Source organism: Macrotis lagotis, chromosome 7, assembly GCF_037893015.1.
Source record: "Macrotis lagotis isolate mMagLag1 chromosome 7, bilby.v1.9.chrom.fasta, whole genome shotgun sequence".
NCBI classification, from domain to species: domain Eukaryota; kingdom Metazoa; phylum Chordata; class Mammalia; order Peramelemorphia; family Peramelidae; genus Macrotis; species Macrotis lagotis.
The window spans coordinates 12,370,899-12,390,628 of record NC_133664.1 but is presented as its reverse complement, the minus strand read 5'-3'; the positions used below and the strand labels follow the sequence as shown (position 1 = coordinate 12,390,628).

The following is a 19,730-nucleotide window of genomic DNA, read 5'->3' as shown; positions in this document are numbered from 1 at the left end:
TCCAGATTATGATATTTATTTTCCTGAAAGAGATAATTCTAATTTGGGTTGTTTTGTATACTAATTTTTTAATTGTTATTTTAAAATTTGGAATATTGATTCTCTTTACATTTCATAGTGCTCTGGTTTTTGAAACCTCAGGTACAATAATTTTATTTTCCTTGAAATTAAAATAATCAATTATAAGTATATATATGTTTTAAATTATGCTAAATATATAAATATTTTAAGATAATAATTCAAGCATGTGAAATCAAGTGGACCTTACATTTTGATTGTTGATACAAAGATAGCAGTGTTCATATTTTAAATATGTTTATAATACTTTAAACATAGAAACTAGAAAAGTGCCAAATTTAAATATTCTAGTCTATATACAAGCATCTAGATTTTTATGTAACTAGAGAAACCAATAGGATGGGGGGAGAGGTGTCACACATATACACAGTGATGACAATCATTCACCAACCTTTGCATTAGATGGGAAAATTTTTAAATTTAAGGTCACTGCATTCATAACCATCATGATTGCAATATATTAAAAACAAGTAGGTCTTATTTTGTGAATTATTAATCAGAATTTTAAAGTAGGAAGAAAAATTAGAAATTCTAAGGAAACCAGTTTTGTTGCTGTTAAGTCATATCTAACTCTTCATGATCTAATTTGGGGTTTTCTTGGTAAAGCTACTAGGGTGCTTTGCCATTTCCTTTTCCAATTCCTTTTGCAAATGAAGAAATTGGGGTAAATAGGGTTAAGTGAAACTTGCCCAGGGTCACACAACTGGTAAATGTCTGAGATCCAATTTGAACTCAGATCTTACCAACCCAAGGTTCAGTGCTATTTCTACTCTGTCAAATTTTAAAATAATAATAATGACACTTAGCTGCCCCCATGAAGCAAATACAGAACATCAAAAGCAATTTGCTACAAAGAACATAGAAAGTGTGATTTCTATATCATGTCATCAACCTGAAACCGACATGAGATATCAAAGGAAAATCTTCAAATTTAGCCTTACTATTTTTGTCACTTGATCTAGTCAAAAAACCCAAACACTATCCCCACCATGTTGTTCATACTACCCTTTGTGACACCACTGAGTATTGGCCAAGCTGCAGAGATTGTTTGGCATTTCTCTTATAAAATTTCAACTTGCAACAGTGAAGAAGATCCTTGCTTTGCCACTTTAGCTTGTGGCATTGGGAATTTATAGTATAATTAAATTTATAATCCTCCACAATGCATTCAATCAATGATATACATTGTACTTTCAAGTGACCCATGGCAGTGAACAATGAGGTAGAAATCTAAGAGAGTTAACACAATTTTGTGAAAATGCTCTGGGCAGATGAGGACTGTTTCCTATGATTCTTCATCATATGAGGATTCGAGGTTCTTAGAATCCCCAGCTAGTCTGGCTCACCTAGAACAATTGGTGGGCTCCATTTAGGATATCCAGAGAACTCTTAGAAGGAAAGTGCTATCCGAAGAAGTGATACAAGGACATTCTCAAGGTTTCTCTGAAGGACTTTGGAATCGATTGTGAAAAATGGGAGACGCTGGCATATCTCAACATGGAATGTCTGCTACAAAGAAGGCTGTGGCACAGGAGTACCCAACATGGTGTCCCTCACCAAAGAAGGCTTTGTATAGGACCAAGGAGCATGGCATGTCTGCATCAAAAAAGATGCTGTCCTCTATAAGCAAAAGCAGAATTATAGTAGTTCAAAAGAAATGGGAAATGGGCAAATTTAGACATCTTCACTCCAAATGTTCATGGAAATTATTTGTGCTCTACCTTCAGTAGAACTTTCCAAGCTCATATTGGTCTGATTGACCACAGTTGAACACACTGTGCTTTGACTCAGATGATTGATGTCATTTTGGTTCTCTGAGAATGAAGGACAACAACCAACCAACAAGTAAGATGACATTTACTTGGTTTTGCAGGTCATTCCAAATTATTTTGCCTATTTCATTTTTTCTTAATATTCTTTGGTGCCTGTGATGAGCAGAGTACTTCAGATTGGGAGATGCTAAGGCTGGAGTGGAGTAGGGGTCTCCTCTTACTGGGGTGTAAGGGTGATAGTGCCTGTAGACGTAAGCTCTGCCAACTAACTCAGAGCTTCTTCCTCAGCTTGACCTTAGGACTGGAGAACCTATGATCCTTCTATGTTTTAGGGTTAGTCCATGGAAGAATTGAGTGTCATGGATTGTCTCTCTTTTCCAAATTACAAGTCTGTTTTGAGCCTGTGGACCCTGGTCCTGTAAACACTGGAAGATCATAAGCTCAAATGAGTCACATGTGACATTTCCTGTGACCTGAGAGTCTTGCAAGAACCAGATGGGGAGGGGGCTAAGCAATGGAACTGCTTTCCCACTTACAAACAGCTAGATGAATACATACTCTCATTTGTAATTAGGATTGTTCAAAGGAAGGATGGATGGCAAAGCAGGCAGGGCACTGACCAGCTTCTCAAACATGGGGGCAAGGTAGGAGTGGTGTGTTGATTACTCGCAAAGTCAGTCTCTTCCACACCTATGATTCTACAGAGACCAATGAAGGTCAGAGCTGTTGTCTAGCTGCAGCAGATTTAGGGTTAGAAGGGACCTTCAAGGCCATTAAGTTCAATCAAACAATCTGAGGTCCAAAGAAATGGCTTGACTAAAGTTACAAAGGCAGAACATGGCAGAGGTGGGATTTGAACTCAGAGCCTATGACTTCAAATTCAGTGTACTTTCTGAAGTACCCATATTAGAATTTCCTCAAGGAATGTAGTTCAATGAAAAGAAACAAATCTCTATCTATACATATATATTCTATATATAGGATTGATCAGTAAGCATATTTCACATCAAGCAGCTAGGTAAATGGAGCCCTGGACTGGGAGACAGGAAGATTGAATTCAAATATTGCTTTAGATACTAGCTGTGGGACTATGGGTAAATCACTTGAACTCTATTTATCTCTGTTTTTTTCATCTTTAAAATGGGGCTAATAATAGTACCAACCTCCTGGGGTTGTAAAGAAGAAATAAGATAATATTTGTACAGTGTTTTACAAAATTAAAAAAATTGTATAAATGTCATGTATTATTATTATTATTGCTAGCTATTACCAGGTGGTGGGTGGATTATGGAAATATAAAAAAAATGAAACTGGGTCCTGCTGTCAGAGAGCTTACATTCTAATGGGGAGATAACATGTCAAAAATGTAAGTGGAAGATAACTTTAGAAGGTGGCTGCTAGCCTCTGGGGGAACAGGATGCCATGTTTTGAATGTCAAAGTCTCATTACATTCTCATGTGCTTTTTTCCCTCAGCCAACTCTCAATATCCAAATCCTTCAAAGGGAATGACTACCTGATAATTCTCAGACTTTTCCAATATTTATCTTGCTCTTGGCATTTATTTTCATTCATGAAATGCTATGACTTGAAGAGATGAGGGAGCTTTTCTCTCTCCTTCTCTCCTACTTCCCTCTACCCCGACTCTAATTTGCTAACATTATCAAAGTTTCATTTCAGTTGAGGCTCCAAAATAGTCCCTCCTGCAGTCTCACCTGCGGATTGGAGAAAGGCTGCCCTGCAGAAGGCTCCTTCATGATCAATGTATGTAAGGTCTATTTTGGGATACCCCTGGGGCATCTTTTCTCTCTGTTTTACAGGACCCTTCAGGAGGTCTCATCATTAACTCTAAGTAAATCTGACAAAGACTGAGATCATCAACCATACTGTTTCAATTGGTAATATTGTAGTGCCATCAGTCTCCCAAGAGGAAGCCCTAGTGCAGATTGCAACTTAGCAGGATCCTTTCTTTGACACATCTGGGTTGTTGTTAAATCCACTTCTTTTTCCTTCTCAAAATATCTCTAAAACCACAACCTTTTTTTCAATCTTAATGGAAATGGGGCATTTCTATTTTAAAATTTATTCATATCTTTATTTTTTAATGTCATGATTCTTTCCAAATATACCCTTTCCCCAAACTCTAGGATGCCCCCCTTCTAAGCAATAGCAAAATAATAGGATAATCCCATCAATCAGTGTCCTAACCTCTCCTCACCTGCCCCATTGAGTATCCTTGACTATCTGATCTCTAGATTCAATATTGGACATTGAATTTATTCTGAGGTCAGTTGACAATTTGTGTTGCTTTGCATTACATTTTGTATGTTGATGTCCTGGTTCTACCTACTTTGCTTGGGATCAGTTCATGTTATTGTTGTGACTTGCCCAGGATCACACATGTTTGAATAAGATTTGAACTTAGATCTTCCGGACTCCAGACCTGGCCCTCTCTATCCATTGTGCCATCATCTAGTTTCTCTGAATTCAAATTATAGCATCCTAGACCTAGAGTTGGACAGGCCCTCATGTTCTATTCAGTTGAACCCATTCATTTAAAGATGAGGCTCAAGTTGACCCAGGGAGTGTGTGACATCAGAGTTGGCAGGGTCCACTATTGAAGTCAATGAGTAAAACTATAACCTGAACAAGCCTGTTCTTTATACTTCTCCCAGGGAACCTCTATTTGTCAATGTCTCTAGCTCTCCCATAGTCAGAACCAGAATGTACCCTCCAGGCTCCTCAGAACCTCTGCAGGTCCTCCTGCTATGTTCCTCCCTATCTTCTGCCTTCTTCCTCAATCATCCCCACCTTTGTCTGTATGTAAGGATTAAATCCAACCGAATTATCCTTGTCCTTGGCTTTGAATCTTCTCCAGACTCCAAATTCTCTCAAGTCATCCATGAAGTTTGGCCTGACTTGTAAGGTAAGAAGTTTTCTAATTACACAAGAAACACATCCTTACATTCTTTATACAAATGGTCATGGTAATAATAATAATAGCACAATTCCCATTAGAAATAGAATGAAACTTGCTTTCTCAGAGGTACTAGACTATATGTTATGAAGAATATAAAAAAATTTAAACCATGGTCCCTGTAGCAAAACATTGATCTTACCTCTAGTTAAAATGTAAACATATAAAAAGATAACATGATGAAAAGAAATGTGCTAAGTTTCCAAAGGTTGAATCTTCTGATCACTAGGAACTCAAGGATCTGAGTTTGAATGCTGATTTTTCCACTTACTCTCTATGTAAACATACCTCTGTTAAACTTTTATTCATGAATTGAAATATATGTGTACACTCATACCCATAAATTGCCAGTCAAGGCTAGAAGGCTAGAGCATTGCAACAGTGGGGACATTTTTTCCATACATCTTATTATATATATAGACATGTATTTCTTATATCCACTGTTCTTCTGGGTCCAATTGTAAACAAAGATTGCAATATTGATGTGTCTTTATATTATAAAACATGTCCACAAGGAATAAAAACAATTCCTGTTTCAATTCTATTCCTCAAGCAAGGAAGACATTTGAGGTCTCTGAATGCTTTTATCCTCATCTGGGAAATGAAAGAACTAGAAGAGATGAGATTCAAGGTCTCTAAAATCTATGATCCTATGAACTCACAAAATGGGAAAATGCCAAATGACTCTCATTCCTGAGATTCAATAATGGTATGAAAGGGACAGAAAAGAGGGCAGAAGGTGGAGAAGCAAAGAACGAGGAAGCAAGGAAGACTTGTGACCTGGATCGATGGAGCGAGGACACTGAACAATCAATCAATTAACCAACTCAACCTATCTACAGGTACTTATAAAACGATAGTTGGATAATAGTAACTTTACATTTATATACCTGTGATTTATGGCATGTTGAGAGTTAGTAATCATTCAGAAACCCTGTTGAGATCTTTCTTTTTGTATGAAAACAGAGGACATTTCAATGAAAAGCAAAAACCTTCCATATTTAATCAAACTGACTATCAAATTCAGGGACAAGCAGTGATTCCTCCATATCCTCATGGGGATCATTCTCCCCCAAATTTGCCATGCTTCTCTTGGGGAGAAAATGATAGCCAGAAGATGATATGCAGTTCACTTTTTAAAAACATTAACATGAAATACAAGGTGGATTGTGGATTATTAATCGAGAGTCTGAAGGGAAACTAGGGGTTTTACAGAAAAGGAAACAGATTAGGGAAGGATGAATAACTTATCCATGAACACAAGGTTGGTATGTCTTTGAGGGGGGATTTGAACTGATATTTTCCTTCTCTGTATCCCACACATATTATATCTACATGAATGTAGGGAGAATCTGAGGAGAATCTGAGTTCAGTGTCAACAGTGGGACATGGTTCCTGTTGTTGTTGAGTCATTTCAATCCTGTCTGACTCTTCATGACCCCATTAGGATTTTCTTTGCAGAAATACTAGAGTGGTTTGACATTTCTTTTCTCCAGTTCATTTTACAGATGAGGGAACAGGCAACAGGGCAAAGTGACTTACTCAGGGTCACACAGCTAGTAAGTATCTCTGAGGCTGGATTTAAACTTTATAAAACAAAGAATCCATCAAATCTTCAAAAGAAAACTACCTTCAATTATATTAAAAGGAGGTATAGTGTGAAGAATGAGAAAAGTAATATCCCACTATATACTCTACCTTGGCATGACCACATCTGGAATGTTGAGTTTAATTCTGAGCACCAGAGGAGGGTGAGCAGGATGGGGAGAGTGAAGATTTGGAATACTGTTTGAAGGCAGAGGATGTGCAACCTGGAGAAGAAAGGACTTCAGGAGGACCTTATAACTGGACCGTCATATAAACTTTTTCTGCTTAGCCCTAGAGAATAGAATAAGAAAGCTTGAGTATAAGTTGTGGAAGAGGTGATTTTAGTTAGCTATAAGGAAAAACTCAAAACCTAAAGCTCTCCAAAAGTAGATTAGGGTTCAGCCACAGAAGACTGAGATTAGGCCTGAAAAAACAAGATATCTGACTTTGGAAAAATGTTTTCCCCCAAATTAATGTGTTGAATCATGACACTAATTGGTGTAAGGAATGAACTCCAATTGGTCCTTGGGTCATGGTGGAAAGGTTTCTAAGAGGCTGATGTATTAAACTGGGGCTGCCCTAAAGGTATATGGAAGAGAGATACTCCCAAGATACAATCTAAAGAGGAAATGCATCCAAATCTCTCAGACAAAGGCATCAGAAAGCCACCAATCTTTGTAAAACATTATCTGGGGGGGGGGGGGGGGGGGGGGGGGGAGACCTACTCTGTTTTTCCTTTCGCTCTTACCATCTTTATTCAGTTTTCCAAACATCTCCATTAGGGACATGGTTTCTCCTGAGAGAAGGGGAAGTCAAGGTTTTATATCATTCTTGGATGAACTAGCATGCAAAAGGCACTTAATAAATACTTGCTGATTGGTTGATCCATTATTAACATCTAAGTTTATGGTTTTTGTATCCCTCAGAGAGCTGTATTCATTTACTAGTATATATTGATGGGAACATCATGTTAAATCTGATAAGTGATGATGTTAAGAATTCCCAGAATTCTTCTACTACATCTGAGCTAGGCATCTTCTCATGGATTGGAGACGATTTCTCCCTCCTTTTATAGAGGACTCAGGAGTATTTCACTTTTTAAAAACCAAACATAATTGTTTTCGAAACATTGCTCCTAAATGTAGGACTTAGCTGGGATACTGCACCACCATATCAATGCTTTTTTTCTTCTTCCTTTCCCCAAGTTGCATTCATTTTGGATGTCTTACATATATCCTTACTTGTCTTTTTTTTTTTTTTGGTTTTTGCAAGGCAATGGGGTTAAGTGACTTGCCCAAGGTCACACACAACTAAGCAATTATTTAGTGTCTGAGGTCGGATTTGAATTCAGGTTCTCCTGACTCCAGGACTAGTGTTCTAGCCACTGTGTCACCTAGCCACCCCCCATATATAGCCTTACTTATATATGTATTGCTTTTCCTGATAGAGAACCAAAGTTCTCTGAGATTAGAGATTTTTTTCCTTTGCAAACTTAGTAACTAGGACAATACCTAGAAAATATTAGGTTTGGAATCAATCCTTGTTGATTGATCAATTGGTTACCAACTGGATAGGGCAAATCTTGATCTGCCAGATCCCCAGAAAAATGAAACTTTAACACTTGCCACATAAAGGTATAAAATGGACAAATTATGTATAGGTAGGGCTCATTTGCTCCCTGTGTCCACCATGGATATAGATGAAAGTGTGAAGATAGAAAGACATTTCAAAAACTATCAATGACTCCCTATTGGTGGTAGGGTAAAATATAGACTTCCTAGCCTGGAATTCAAGACCCTGTATGATCTATTTCCTGATTTTCTAAGATTAAACAGGGCTCCCTTTCCCACATGGGCACTCCTGCTATACAGTATGTTCCCTGGTCTTGTTCTGCACTCTTTGGAGCTTTCTATGTAGACTTCTGTCATAGCTGAAATGTCCTTTCACCTCACCTTCATCGAATTTCTCCTGTTCCTTCAGCATCAGTGATTCCTTCTTCTGCAACACCTCCCCTCAGCCCCCCACCCTCCTCCTCTTCCTCTCCAAATGGATCTGGATTCTTCTACCTGAATCTTCACTTTGTCCCTATCATGGAGTGCCATGAACAAACTTAAGAGCTACACTGGTAGCTGACATTTATTTGGGGCTTTAAGGTCTGCTGAAATATTTATTTATCTTAACTTATTTGATTTTCATAATAACTTTATGAAGTGGGTGTAATTATTATCTTTATTCCACGGATCAGGAAACTGAGGCTGAGAGAGGTTAAATGACTTAGCTGGGGTCAGACTGCTGGTGTCTGAGGGAGGATTTGAGTTCAGGTCTGTTTGACTTTCCACTGCAGCCCCCTGGCCATGATACATTTCCTCTATTGACATCTTCCTCTGATGTCTCCTTGTGGCATAGAGAGGCAAGAACCTGGCTTCATTTAGCAGATTCTAGATCATTCCTATAGAGTATAAAGTTTGATGGGTCTTAGAAATCTGGTGTGTAGCACAACTAACAAATGTTTATCAACTGGAAAGACTTTGAGGATGACCTTGGTGATAGGTTGCTTGACTGTTATCTTTGACCCAGCCTGAATTTGGGGAACCTTATCTACCCATGTTAGACTTATGTGACACAATTTTAGGCCAAAGCAACTGACAGAGATGCTCCACCAGTCTCTGAATGGGTTGTAGCCTGCTCCCATGGATGAAATTATGACTCTTAGAAGTATTGTCCTCCCTCTGTTGGAGTATAAACTCTTGGAGGGTAAAGAGACTTTCATTTTTGATCTCTGTATCTTCAACTCCTAGAATGCTTTCTTCAAACTAGACCCATGATTTCAGTGGTACAGGGAAGCCCCATGATAATACTGAAGCCTTGGTGTTGTTTGGCATCTGCTTGCCATTTATTCCCAGAAAATTCTCCAGAAGGACTGAAAGGAGAAATGATGTGCCTAGAATCATGGGTTAGAGGCAGGATTCTTACCCAGGCCTTCCTGACTTCAAAACTAGCTCTCTATCCAGTATCCTGCCCCACCTCAGCCTTGTATACAAGTTTAAAAAATGGCAGTCATGTTGAATGTCAGCATGAGCAAAGTGTTTCTGTGTCAAGACTGAATTACTTGCAATGGTTAACAACCCCTTGAACTAGCTAAATTCTGAAACCAGTTTCTGCTGGGTTGAAAGTGAATAATCTCAGTTGTTGGAGCTGAAATGCCCTTCAAATCCTTGTTTCTTTTCATTCCTGCTTCTCCCTGCTATGTTTTTCCTGCTCAATGTTCTGTTTGAAGTCAGCATTTGGGGATGACATGACCCTGTTCTTTGTTCCCTTTGAGGGGAGGATTGTCAACAAATCAGTCAAGAGCCAGGCCACTTCTTTGCTATTGGTCATGAATCCTTTTCTTCTCCTTCAGTGATTGAATTATGATCGATATGGGGAGGAGGGATTTAAAAAAATTCTCATGCAGATTGCTATAATTCATCTGGAAAGTGTTTTTAAAAATCAACTTATAAATCATAGCATTCTTGCTCCCCCCCATTAGGGTTTCGTTATTGAAACTCATGAGGGAGTAGAGAAAATTATTTCTTTATTTCTTTGAAATTATGTACTTCCATGAGGAGCTGCTGTAGCTGCAAGTAAGCCAAGTTTACCTTCCTTGTACTGGAAAAAGAACATGTCCAGGACAGGCCCTTCATCTGACTTAGAGGATTCCTTGATTATAACAACCTAGATGTCTTTTTTTTATTTCCTGGTACACAAACAGACAGTGGTGGGTAGTTGGTTACTGGAGGATGCTTTTCTAGGAGTCGTTATAGTACCTTGCAGCGCCCCCCCCCCCCAACAACTTCATGTTGCTCTGAGCAATCCATGGAGGTAGAGGAAAACAGGTTGGATGTATCACACCCACTTTAATTTCCCACTCAAGACCTAGTGAAGTGTTTCTGTGTCAAGACTGAATTTCTTGCAATGGTTGTTAACAGACCCTTGCACTAGCTAAAAGCTGCAATGAGTTTCTGCTGAGCTGAAGGAGAACAGGAAACCATCATTCTTCTAATGTGGCTTTGGGTTGGGGCGTTGTTTGGGCTGATAATTGGTGCAAAACTTGGAGGAAGGTCATACACTGGAAGGAGATGGTTGTCTCTGATATATATCCAACCAGGGCACCTAAACAGGCAATTTGCTGAATATACCCAGTCTCAAATTAGAGCTAAGGATTAATCTCTTTACACATGCAGAAATAGCACTTTATAAACTGGATTCACTTGGTTTTTATGAAGCCCAGTCAATTTAAAGTGTTGCCATTTAACTGAATCCAGACTCCTGGTAACATAGATTTGTCTGATGGTGTTTTAGCATTACTCATTCATTCCCAAACTTATTGAATATCAACTATGGGCAAAGCACTGGGTTGTGAACTTTGGGAAAATAAGAAAATGGGGTCTATTTGAAAGGAGATGATAGCAATGTTAACTATCATGCAAGACAACAGGTGAGGAAGGGTGAGTGATACAGTCAAAATAGCACCAGATTTGGTGCCAAAAGACCCAGGCCTCAAATATTGCTTTGCCATTTCATTGTCTGCATCATATTGGCCAAGCTACTTGATTTTTCTAGGTCTTGATTTCCTCATTTGTAGAATGATAGAAGGTAGTTAAAACAAATGATCTCTTAGGTCCCTTCCAGTTGTACATCTATGATACAATATATTTAGTTCCACAATAAAACATTATATTTATTCAGCGAAAGGATTATAGCAAGTAGGGAGAGGTTTATAAAACCTAAATTGAATTAAAATTCAAGGTTTCAGCCTTGAATAAGATTCCAGTTGGAATTCAAAGTTTCAGCCTTCTTGCGATGACCTTTCCCAAGTAGAGTCTGACCATTTGTAACTAATACTTTTAGTTCCAGGGAATTCCCTTTAGGTAAGGACATCCAAAGGATGAGGCAGGGGAGATGTTTGACAGTAGACTGACCATCCATTGCTGGATCCATAACTCAAAACCAGCTTTGTGGGATCTACCAGAACTTGGGATCCACTTACATAGAGGGTCATAAGATCATAATTTTAGAAATGGAAAGCATCTCAGAGGTCAATGAGTCTAAACCCTCCATTTTGCAGATAAGGAAAATGAGGCCAAGTGATTTGCTCAGGATCACATAGCTAGTAAGGGTTAGTTGTCTAGTTTTTCCTGGATTTCAAGTCCAAATGTATAAGGTGTGACAGAAGGACTAGCACCTCTGGTGTGAGGGCTGCTTCTTCACCTTTGGTGTCTGCCCTCAACCCTCAGTGGAGGCTCCAAGAAATTGTAGCTGATGGAGTGGCCACACCCTAGTAAAACTGTCTTGGCAGATGAGCTAAACCAGGTTGAGGGTGACTGAGGGACCTCAAACCTGTTGATGAGTTAGGGGTGTGTGTGTGTGTGTGTGTGTGTGTACCCGAAACATATGAAAACTTCCCTTTGTGGAATGGGCTGATGAAAATAGATTGTTCTAAGAGCCATGAAGTTGAAGGAGGCACTGTGGAGGGCTTAACTAGACCTTAATCAGATAATGAAGTTCCAAAGTTATCTACTGCTTCCTGTACCATCGCCAATCATCTTGATTTTTGACTTGCCATTGATTTTTGATAACTCTGGAAAACAGAGTGAGGCTGACAACTTGGTACAACTCTATCTCACTTAAATCCACTTCACCCACAAGTCAAGATGCCATTAGTGTGATGCCATTAGTGTGATGTCATTAGTCCTTTTTTGAAAACAAAAAATAAACACAATATCCATTGTTTTCTAACAACTTTGAATATATAAACACAACACAAATATATATATACATACATACATATTTTTCATTTTGAAAAATTATTTATTTATGGTAATGGGGTTAAGCAGCTTGCCCAAGGTCACACAGCTAGGCAATTATTAAGTGCCTGAGGTCAGATTTGAACTCTGGACCTCCTGACTCCAGGACTGGTGCTCTATCCACTGCGCCACCTAGCTGCCCCTTAATTGACCATTTTATTAAAGTCCATTTAAGTTTTTTAATTTCTCATTTTGGTTTGGAGGTAAGTCTGAGTTCTTGAAAGTTAGACAAGCACCAGGGATTTCTACCACGGTGAAAAGGCTCTGGGTTTGGGCCCAATGATTGCCTGTATTGTTTGAGTACCAGTTTAGGAGGATCTGAGAATGATACTCATTCTGAGTATGACCATGGCATCATCTCCCTGAGGTTAGGGTCTTCTTTGAAAATAAAAGACAAACATTATTATTACTATTATTATATGCCCTTGGAAGAGTAGGTATTTCTGAGGGTGTCAATCAACTCTGATATGTTGACAATTAATGAGAGAATGTATATTGCCATGAGAAGCTTGGCTATGTCATAACAAAGATCTTGGAATACCCAAATCTTGGTTCAGGAGACTTCAATTTCCATATCTCTGTGACAAAAGGGAGAACCAATATTTCCCAGATCTGAAAACACAACAAGTAGGAATCTTTCTATTAACCTAAACTTAGAATTTCTTTTACATTCTGATTAGTTCTTGGTGTGTGTGTAAATCTTCAAGAAAGATTTTTTTACACTGGTAGATTTCTGGATGAGGAAGTAGAAAAGAGGGAAAACCGTGGTTCTGATTCAATAATTAGGTATTAATACAAGAGAGAAATAACTAGGTCTCTCCCTAACTCAGCATCTGACACTTAGTAGGAATTTATAAATGTTTATTTGCTTGTCAGATTGGTTGATCTCCTCCTCCTCTAGGGAGGAAGGAGTGAATTATTTTCAAAATGAGAAATGTTTTCTACCTTGGAAGGTTTACAAGGTCCAAATTCTGAACTGAGCCTTTCCTTTTCTCATTCCAATTGGAACAACATCTGGTCATGGATTAAATCCTGGATTAAGTCTGTAGTTGTGTAAAAAATTAATTCTTTTCTTAGGCACATCATATTCCCTTCTTTTTTTTTTTGAAAAATATGGTTAATAATATTGTTACACATTTTGGGAATGATTATGACAAAAGACATACTATAAATAGCACTAATACGGTATAGGTCTTGGAATGCAAGGGAAAAAAAGAGATGAGTTCAATCTCCTGTGGTTTTGAAGTGCCTTTTGTGGGTGAATTGTCTACTCTTGCACCTTCTACTTCATCTGAAAACTACTTTGGTTGTTAAACTGTCATCTTGTGGGTTTGGCACAGATGTTCTGAAAATAGGGGCAACATTATTTTAAAAAGTGCCAGATAGATTCAGATCAGATGAAATTTGCTCAAGGAAAACCAGTATGGTGTGACTCTGACCCTAACCCCTTCCCTGTGACATTTTTTTTTAGGTTTTTTGCAAGGCAATGGGGTTAAGTGGCTTGCCCAAGGCCACACAGCTAGGTAATTATTAAGTGTCTGACGTCAAATTTGAACTCAGGTCCTCCTAACTCCAGGGCCGGTGCTCTATCTACTGTGCCACCTAGCTGCCCTGACTTTTTTTTTAAATAAAGTGAAATGTATTAATCACTATGAAGAGCAGCCTTCATCAGTGGGAGCAACATCATTAATACTGGAAATAATCCTGGGGAAGAGCAATATTTTGGGAGGGGGGAAGGGGAAAGAGGCTGAAAAAGGGGGAATATCAGAAAGGAGCATGTCCCATATGATTTGAGACTCATGGAGGGGAAGTATCCATAGAGGGAAACATTTCTAGGATGTCATTCTGACAGTGCTGCCTGATGGGAACAAGAGAATGATCATATATAATGGCCTCCATGCTTTCTTGAATTCTAACTGGTAGACCACAACCTACCTTTTCTCTCAGTAAAAAGTGCTATGTCCTAGAGTCCTCGGTTTGGAACAGGACTAAGCTGGAACCAGCTCATTTTGACTTGGGGAGTGAATTGTTAAATTTTCAATGTGAACATTTACACTTGAGGAATTGGCAAAAGCTCCTAAGCAGAATTTTATTTCTATTTTGTTGATTGTTTAGCTTTGAATAAGTGTTGGAGAAAATAGTAATGCAGATTTAACTTAAAAATGTGTTATAGGTACATTTTTTTGGAGAGTCAGTTGTTAAATATTTATCAGTACACCTCTGACTTGGAGCCAGCAATATAATAATAATAATAATAATAATAATAATAATAATAATAACAACAACAACAAAAATGTATGTAGCATTTATTATGTGCCAAACACTGTAAGTATTTTAAAGTTATTATCTCATTCAATCCTTACACAACCCTGGAAGACAGGTTCTATGAATTAGATCAGGTCAGGAAGACTTGGATTCATATTCTTTTTCATATTTTGATCAGTTGGGTGACCCCAGACAGGTTTCTAAACCTCTCTGGTTTTTTTTTTTTACTTCCTTTACTTTTTGGTTTTTGTGAGATCATCCAGTTTAGTGACTTGCTCAAGGTCACATAGCTAGGTAATTATTAAGTGAATCTGGATTTGGACTCGGGTCCTTTTGACTCTAGGACTGGTACTCTATCCACTATGCCACCTAACTGCCCCTGATCTTGTTTTCTAATGTAAATATGAGATATTGCCACTTACCTCACTCAGTTGTTGTGAGGATTAAATGAGATAACATAAATGAATGCTCTCTAAATACTGTAGACAATGCCACCAGTATCCAGAGGGGGGAAAAAAATCTATAGAGTCTGAATGCAAACTATGTTCACTTGTTTAAAATTTCTTTTTTTTTCTTTTCTCAAGGTTTTTCTTTCCCTTTATTTCTAATTCCTTTTTCACAAAATGAATTATAAGTAAATATGTTAAATATGAATTTTTGTGTACAACTTTTAGCAGACTGTTTACCATCATAACAAGGGGAGAGGGAAGGGAGGGTAGAACTCATAAATTTGCAAATGTGTGAATGTTGAAAAATTACCAATGAATGTAATTAGAAAAAATAAAATAAAATTTCAGTTAAAAAAAAGTAGCCCTAAGGAAAGTATCTGATTCACACTAGCAGGAAAATTTCCAACATGATAGGATCACATTTAAAGTATTTTGTCATTTATTAAGAGAATCCAAGGAAGACTTGAAGCATATGGGGTGACAAACTAAAGGGTAAATATATTTATAAGTCAAACAGAATAGGTAGGGATGGATGAGATGCAAGATAGCTGCAAGAGGGAAGACCCAAATTTGTGAGGCATTTTCATGGATCTTTGAGGGACATTGAAGTAAAGTAATTCCAGTTTGAGTCAAATTATTACTTCTGGGATACTTGTACTTTATTATTTTTATTTTTTTAATGATGGGATGAAAGGAAGATAATTTTCCTTTTTTCATTGATTTATTGAATATCATTGATAAATGGATACAATTTGGAAGGGAAAAAGGATCCTCCTATGATGCCTCTAAAAGCACATCATGTAAGTTGAAGACATTACCAGATACACGTTGGGGAAATAAAGGAAAAACTTCACATATTGGTTCCAAGAATCTTCAAGTAAAGGCAATATGTACTTTATTACTTGATAGCTTAAGTAAAAGAGTGGACATGGCCACAAGAGCAAAAAATGGGTTGGAAAAAGTGGTTCACTATCAAGAAACGAAAGAGTCCAAAAGTCTGTGGACTATCTAAAATCCTTTTACCTTTGTCTCATTTGTATTTTTTTCCTAGAAGGGAGTTATAAGATATGGATATGACACATCAAAAAAAAGGAAATGATGTCATACAAAATAAAGCAACTTGTTACTGATGGAGTCATTTATCAGTCTATTCCTGGTGTATAGGCAAAGCATCGATACCAAATGTGAAAATGGAAAAAGAAGGACGAATGACCTACAAACAATATACTACCATCATAAACTATTTAAATAAGTTATTGACATAGAAAAATGAGAAATGGATAAAGGAACAGACATTGGACTAGTATTTCTATGAATGTCATCTAATACATAGAAGGAGGTTAAAAGAAACCAGATTTCACTTCAAACAGTGGATACATAATCTTGCTAATAGAAAAATATGGCAGCCAAACACTACATCAGTTTCCCATGCAAATAAATTTCTAAATGTTATAGGGAAGATTGTTGGAAGATTATAAGCAATATCATCTCATAAAGTAGCAAGAAGGAATGAAAGGGGAAATGAATTATAGATAATTTATAATGAAAGTCAGTTAAGGCAGAGAATTTCAGCAGCATCAGCAAGCATACGAGCAACAAAAAAGATCTGTCAATACTTTTTGTGTGCTAAGAACTGTTCTAAAGTATTGAGGATACAAAGGAAAAATAGTTCCTGTTCTCACAGAATTCACATTTTAATGGAGGAGACAATGTGCTAGCAATTGTGGACAAATAAAATGTAGATATGATAAATTAGAGGTAATCTAAGAGAGAAGGAACTAGAATTAAGAGGGATTGGAAAACATTTGTTTATAGATGATAGAATTTTAGCTGGGGCTTGAAGGAAGCTAAGGAAGGAAGGAAGCAGAAATGAGGAGGGAGAGCATTCCATGTATGGAGGTCAACCAGAGAAAATGCCCAGTTAGAAGATGTAGTGTTTTGGTCAAAGGACAGCTAGGTCAAGTGTTGCTAGATCATAGAATATATGAAAGGGAGTAAGCTATAAGAAGACTGGAAAGGAAGGAAGAAGCCAGGTTCTGACTGGAGGAGTTGGATTTATAGCTCAAAGGAAGGAAAGAAAAACAAGAAAGAGAGGAAGGAAGTAAAGAAGGAAGGGAAAGGAAAACCGAAAAGAAGCAAAGGAAAAGGGAAAGAGAATGGAAAAGGAAGGCGGAAAGGAGAAACAAGGGTAAAATTATAAAAAGATTTTTAACATTATAATGCCTTTGAGTGTCAGAGTATCAAAAAGGCTTAAATTGGAAGAGACCTCCTCAGAGGTCATCTACTCCAACTAATTTTACAGATGGGAAAATTAAGGTCAGGGAGATCAAGAAACTTAATTAAATTTGACACAGGAAGTAAATATCAGAGGTGAAATCTGAACCCACAACCAGTTCACTTTGAACCTTACCACACTCCCTCGCTGGGCATAGCCTCTATTTTCTACACTAACCCTATCCAAAGACATTTATCATTTGCTTTTTCTTTAGGTAATTATGTTTTAAAAATACTTGGAAAACTTTTGCAGCAGATGAGAATTAGTAGATTGTCTGTCTGCCATAGTGAGCATATTTTGAAGTAAGGAAACATATGCAAGAAGAATATATCCCATTTCTTCAAATTTACTGATGATAATTTGACTATTTCTTGAAAATTGTCCCTTCAATCCAGCATCCTCCAATAGGAATCACCCTTTTCCAGGATGACATCTAAAAGGTAATTTAAAAATGATTCCTAGCCCTCCAGCGAGCTTGAAAGAGGAGTTTTTCTTTGTATGGCTAAATCAAGATAATTGGTTTTAAACTGAATAGCAATGCACCGAGTATCAATTAAGCAATGGGACTGTGAAAATGGCAGTACTCTCTTGTTTTCAAGCCTTTTCTTTCTCCCTGATGCTCCGCATTTGCTTCTATCAATCTCCTGATGATAAAAACAGAGTCCTGGTAAATGATGAAAATACTATATAAACAAGAGCGGGAGTGCAAGAGTGAGTTGTGCCAAACAGTATTTGCTGTGGAGTGCACATAGCAATTTTCATTAAGAGCTCTTATTAGAAGCAAACATGGCCCCAGATTTGGGGGAAAGAATTGGCAGTTCTCTATCCACAGGAAATCTACTTGACTGTGTCCTCGTCTATACCAAGCTTCCAAAGCCTGCAGAGATGGACAGGGCCAGTGTCCTATGGATCAAAACATTTAGGTGGTGGTTCCCTCTTGGACGCCATACCTGACCTATTAGAAAGTGATAATTGAAGGAAATGACGTTTGTTGCAGTGGTGGTTTACATGAGATTAAGTGGTTAGTTTCAATCTTTTCTCATAATGATTATTTGACCAAAGTGACCAAGTTAACAGTTTCATAAACCAAAAAATTTGTAAAATATCCACTCTGTTCCATGTTGTGGCTGTCAAGTCAACATGACTCTACCACAGAAATAGACTCAGGAGATGGCATTTTAGGGAAACATGGACTGGGGAAAATGGCAGGATGAAAGCAAGGTGGGTGCTTCATCTCTTAGAAAAGGAAAGGATCTAATCCCTCATTGGTATCTGGGGGAACTTACAGAATCCTCAAAATCTTGTTTTTAAATGCATATGATAAAATACAGAGTTAAAAATGGAAATGAATTCTGTTGACATAAAAATGTATTTTTTTCTCCCCAAGTTCACAGGTCCTTTGAATTACATTGATGGAGCACAGGTTAAGAACTTTGAAACAAGGGGCACCTAGGTGATGTAGTGAATAGAGCAACAACCCTGGAATCAGGAGGATCTGAGTTCAACTATGACCTCAGACATTTAATAATTACATATCTGTGTGACCTTGGGCAAGTCACCTAACCCCACTGCCTTGCAAAAAAAGAAGGTCATTGGAGCAGAGAGGTCTCATGTACTAGAGTCCTGGTTAGGGCCCCTAAGACCAATTGACTAGTTTGCTCACAAGAGTATTTACCCTGAAACTCTAGTGCCCCCCCAGGAAATGCCAGGACAGAGGATACTATGAATGATGAATGTTTTCCAAGCTCCTCCATATGCAGAGGTTCTACCACTTGAAGAGATCATAGTGTTTGAACCTTAATGGAGCTGAGAGACTATTGAGTTCAAATTCCTTTATTTTATGTTTGAGGAAATTGAGTCCCAGAGGTCACCAGAAAGAGTTGGAATTTGTCTTCTAATCCCAAATCTCATCCCCTCTGCTTTATCTGGTTTTCCCTTTAGAAGAAAGCAATAGTGAGAAAGATCAGATACCAGCCTTCGGCCCCAGATGCAGGGCCCTATCCTTGGCTGCTAGTCCCAGCAGGAGCCTCATTCCTCATGTGGAAGGGTCCTGTATTTAATGGGGGATACTTGAAGAAGGATCATAGGTAAGTCCACAACCTCCCAAATCTAGAGACAATAACATCCAGTGTATCTACCTCACAGGGCTGTTGGGGCGGATGCCCTTGATGAGGAAGAAGAGCATTCAATTTGCAGTCAGGGCCATGGGTGTGAATCTTGCCTCTGACACTTACTACCTATGTTACCTCGAGCAAGTAAGTTAGACCTTCCCAGACCTCAGTTTCCTCAACTGGAAAGTGAGGAAGGGATTTGGCCTCAATGACTTCTGTTCTCCTTTCTACCTTGAAGTCTATGATCCTGAATGTTCAAATGAGAAAATAAGATCATTTATGAAAAGTGCTTTGCATACTTCCATTTACGCTAAAGATAGTACTTATTATATCTACCTGCCTCATAAGGTTGTTATGAAAAAAGGGTTTATA

The 19,730-nt window shown here is 38.0% G+C and overlaps 1 long non-coding RNA gene across 1 annotated transcript; it reads left to right on the top strand.

Annotated features, from left to right (window-relative positions):
* The first annotated feature begins 253 nt into the window (after positions 1 to 253).
* LOC141494353 (uncharacterized) lies at positions 254 to 19,214 on the top strand. Its single transcript, XR_012470414.1, has 3 exons — positions 254 to 4,774; positions 5,379 to 5,667; positions 19,189 to 19,214. It is a non-coding gene; the product is annotated as an uncharacterized LOC141494353 (long non-coding RNA).
* The last annotated feature ends 516 nt before the right edge of the window (positions 19,215 to 19,730 follow it).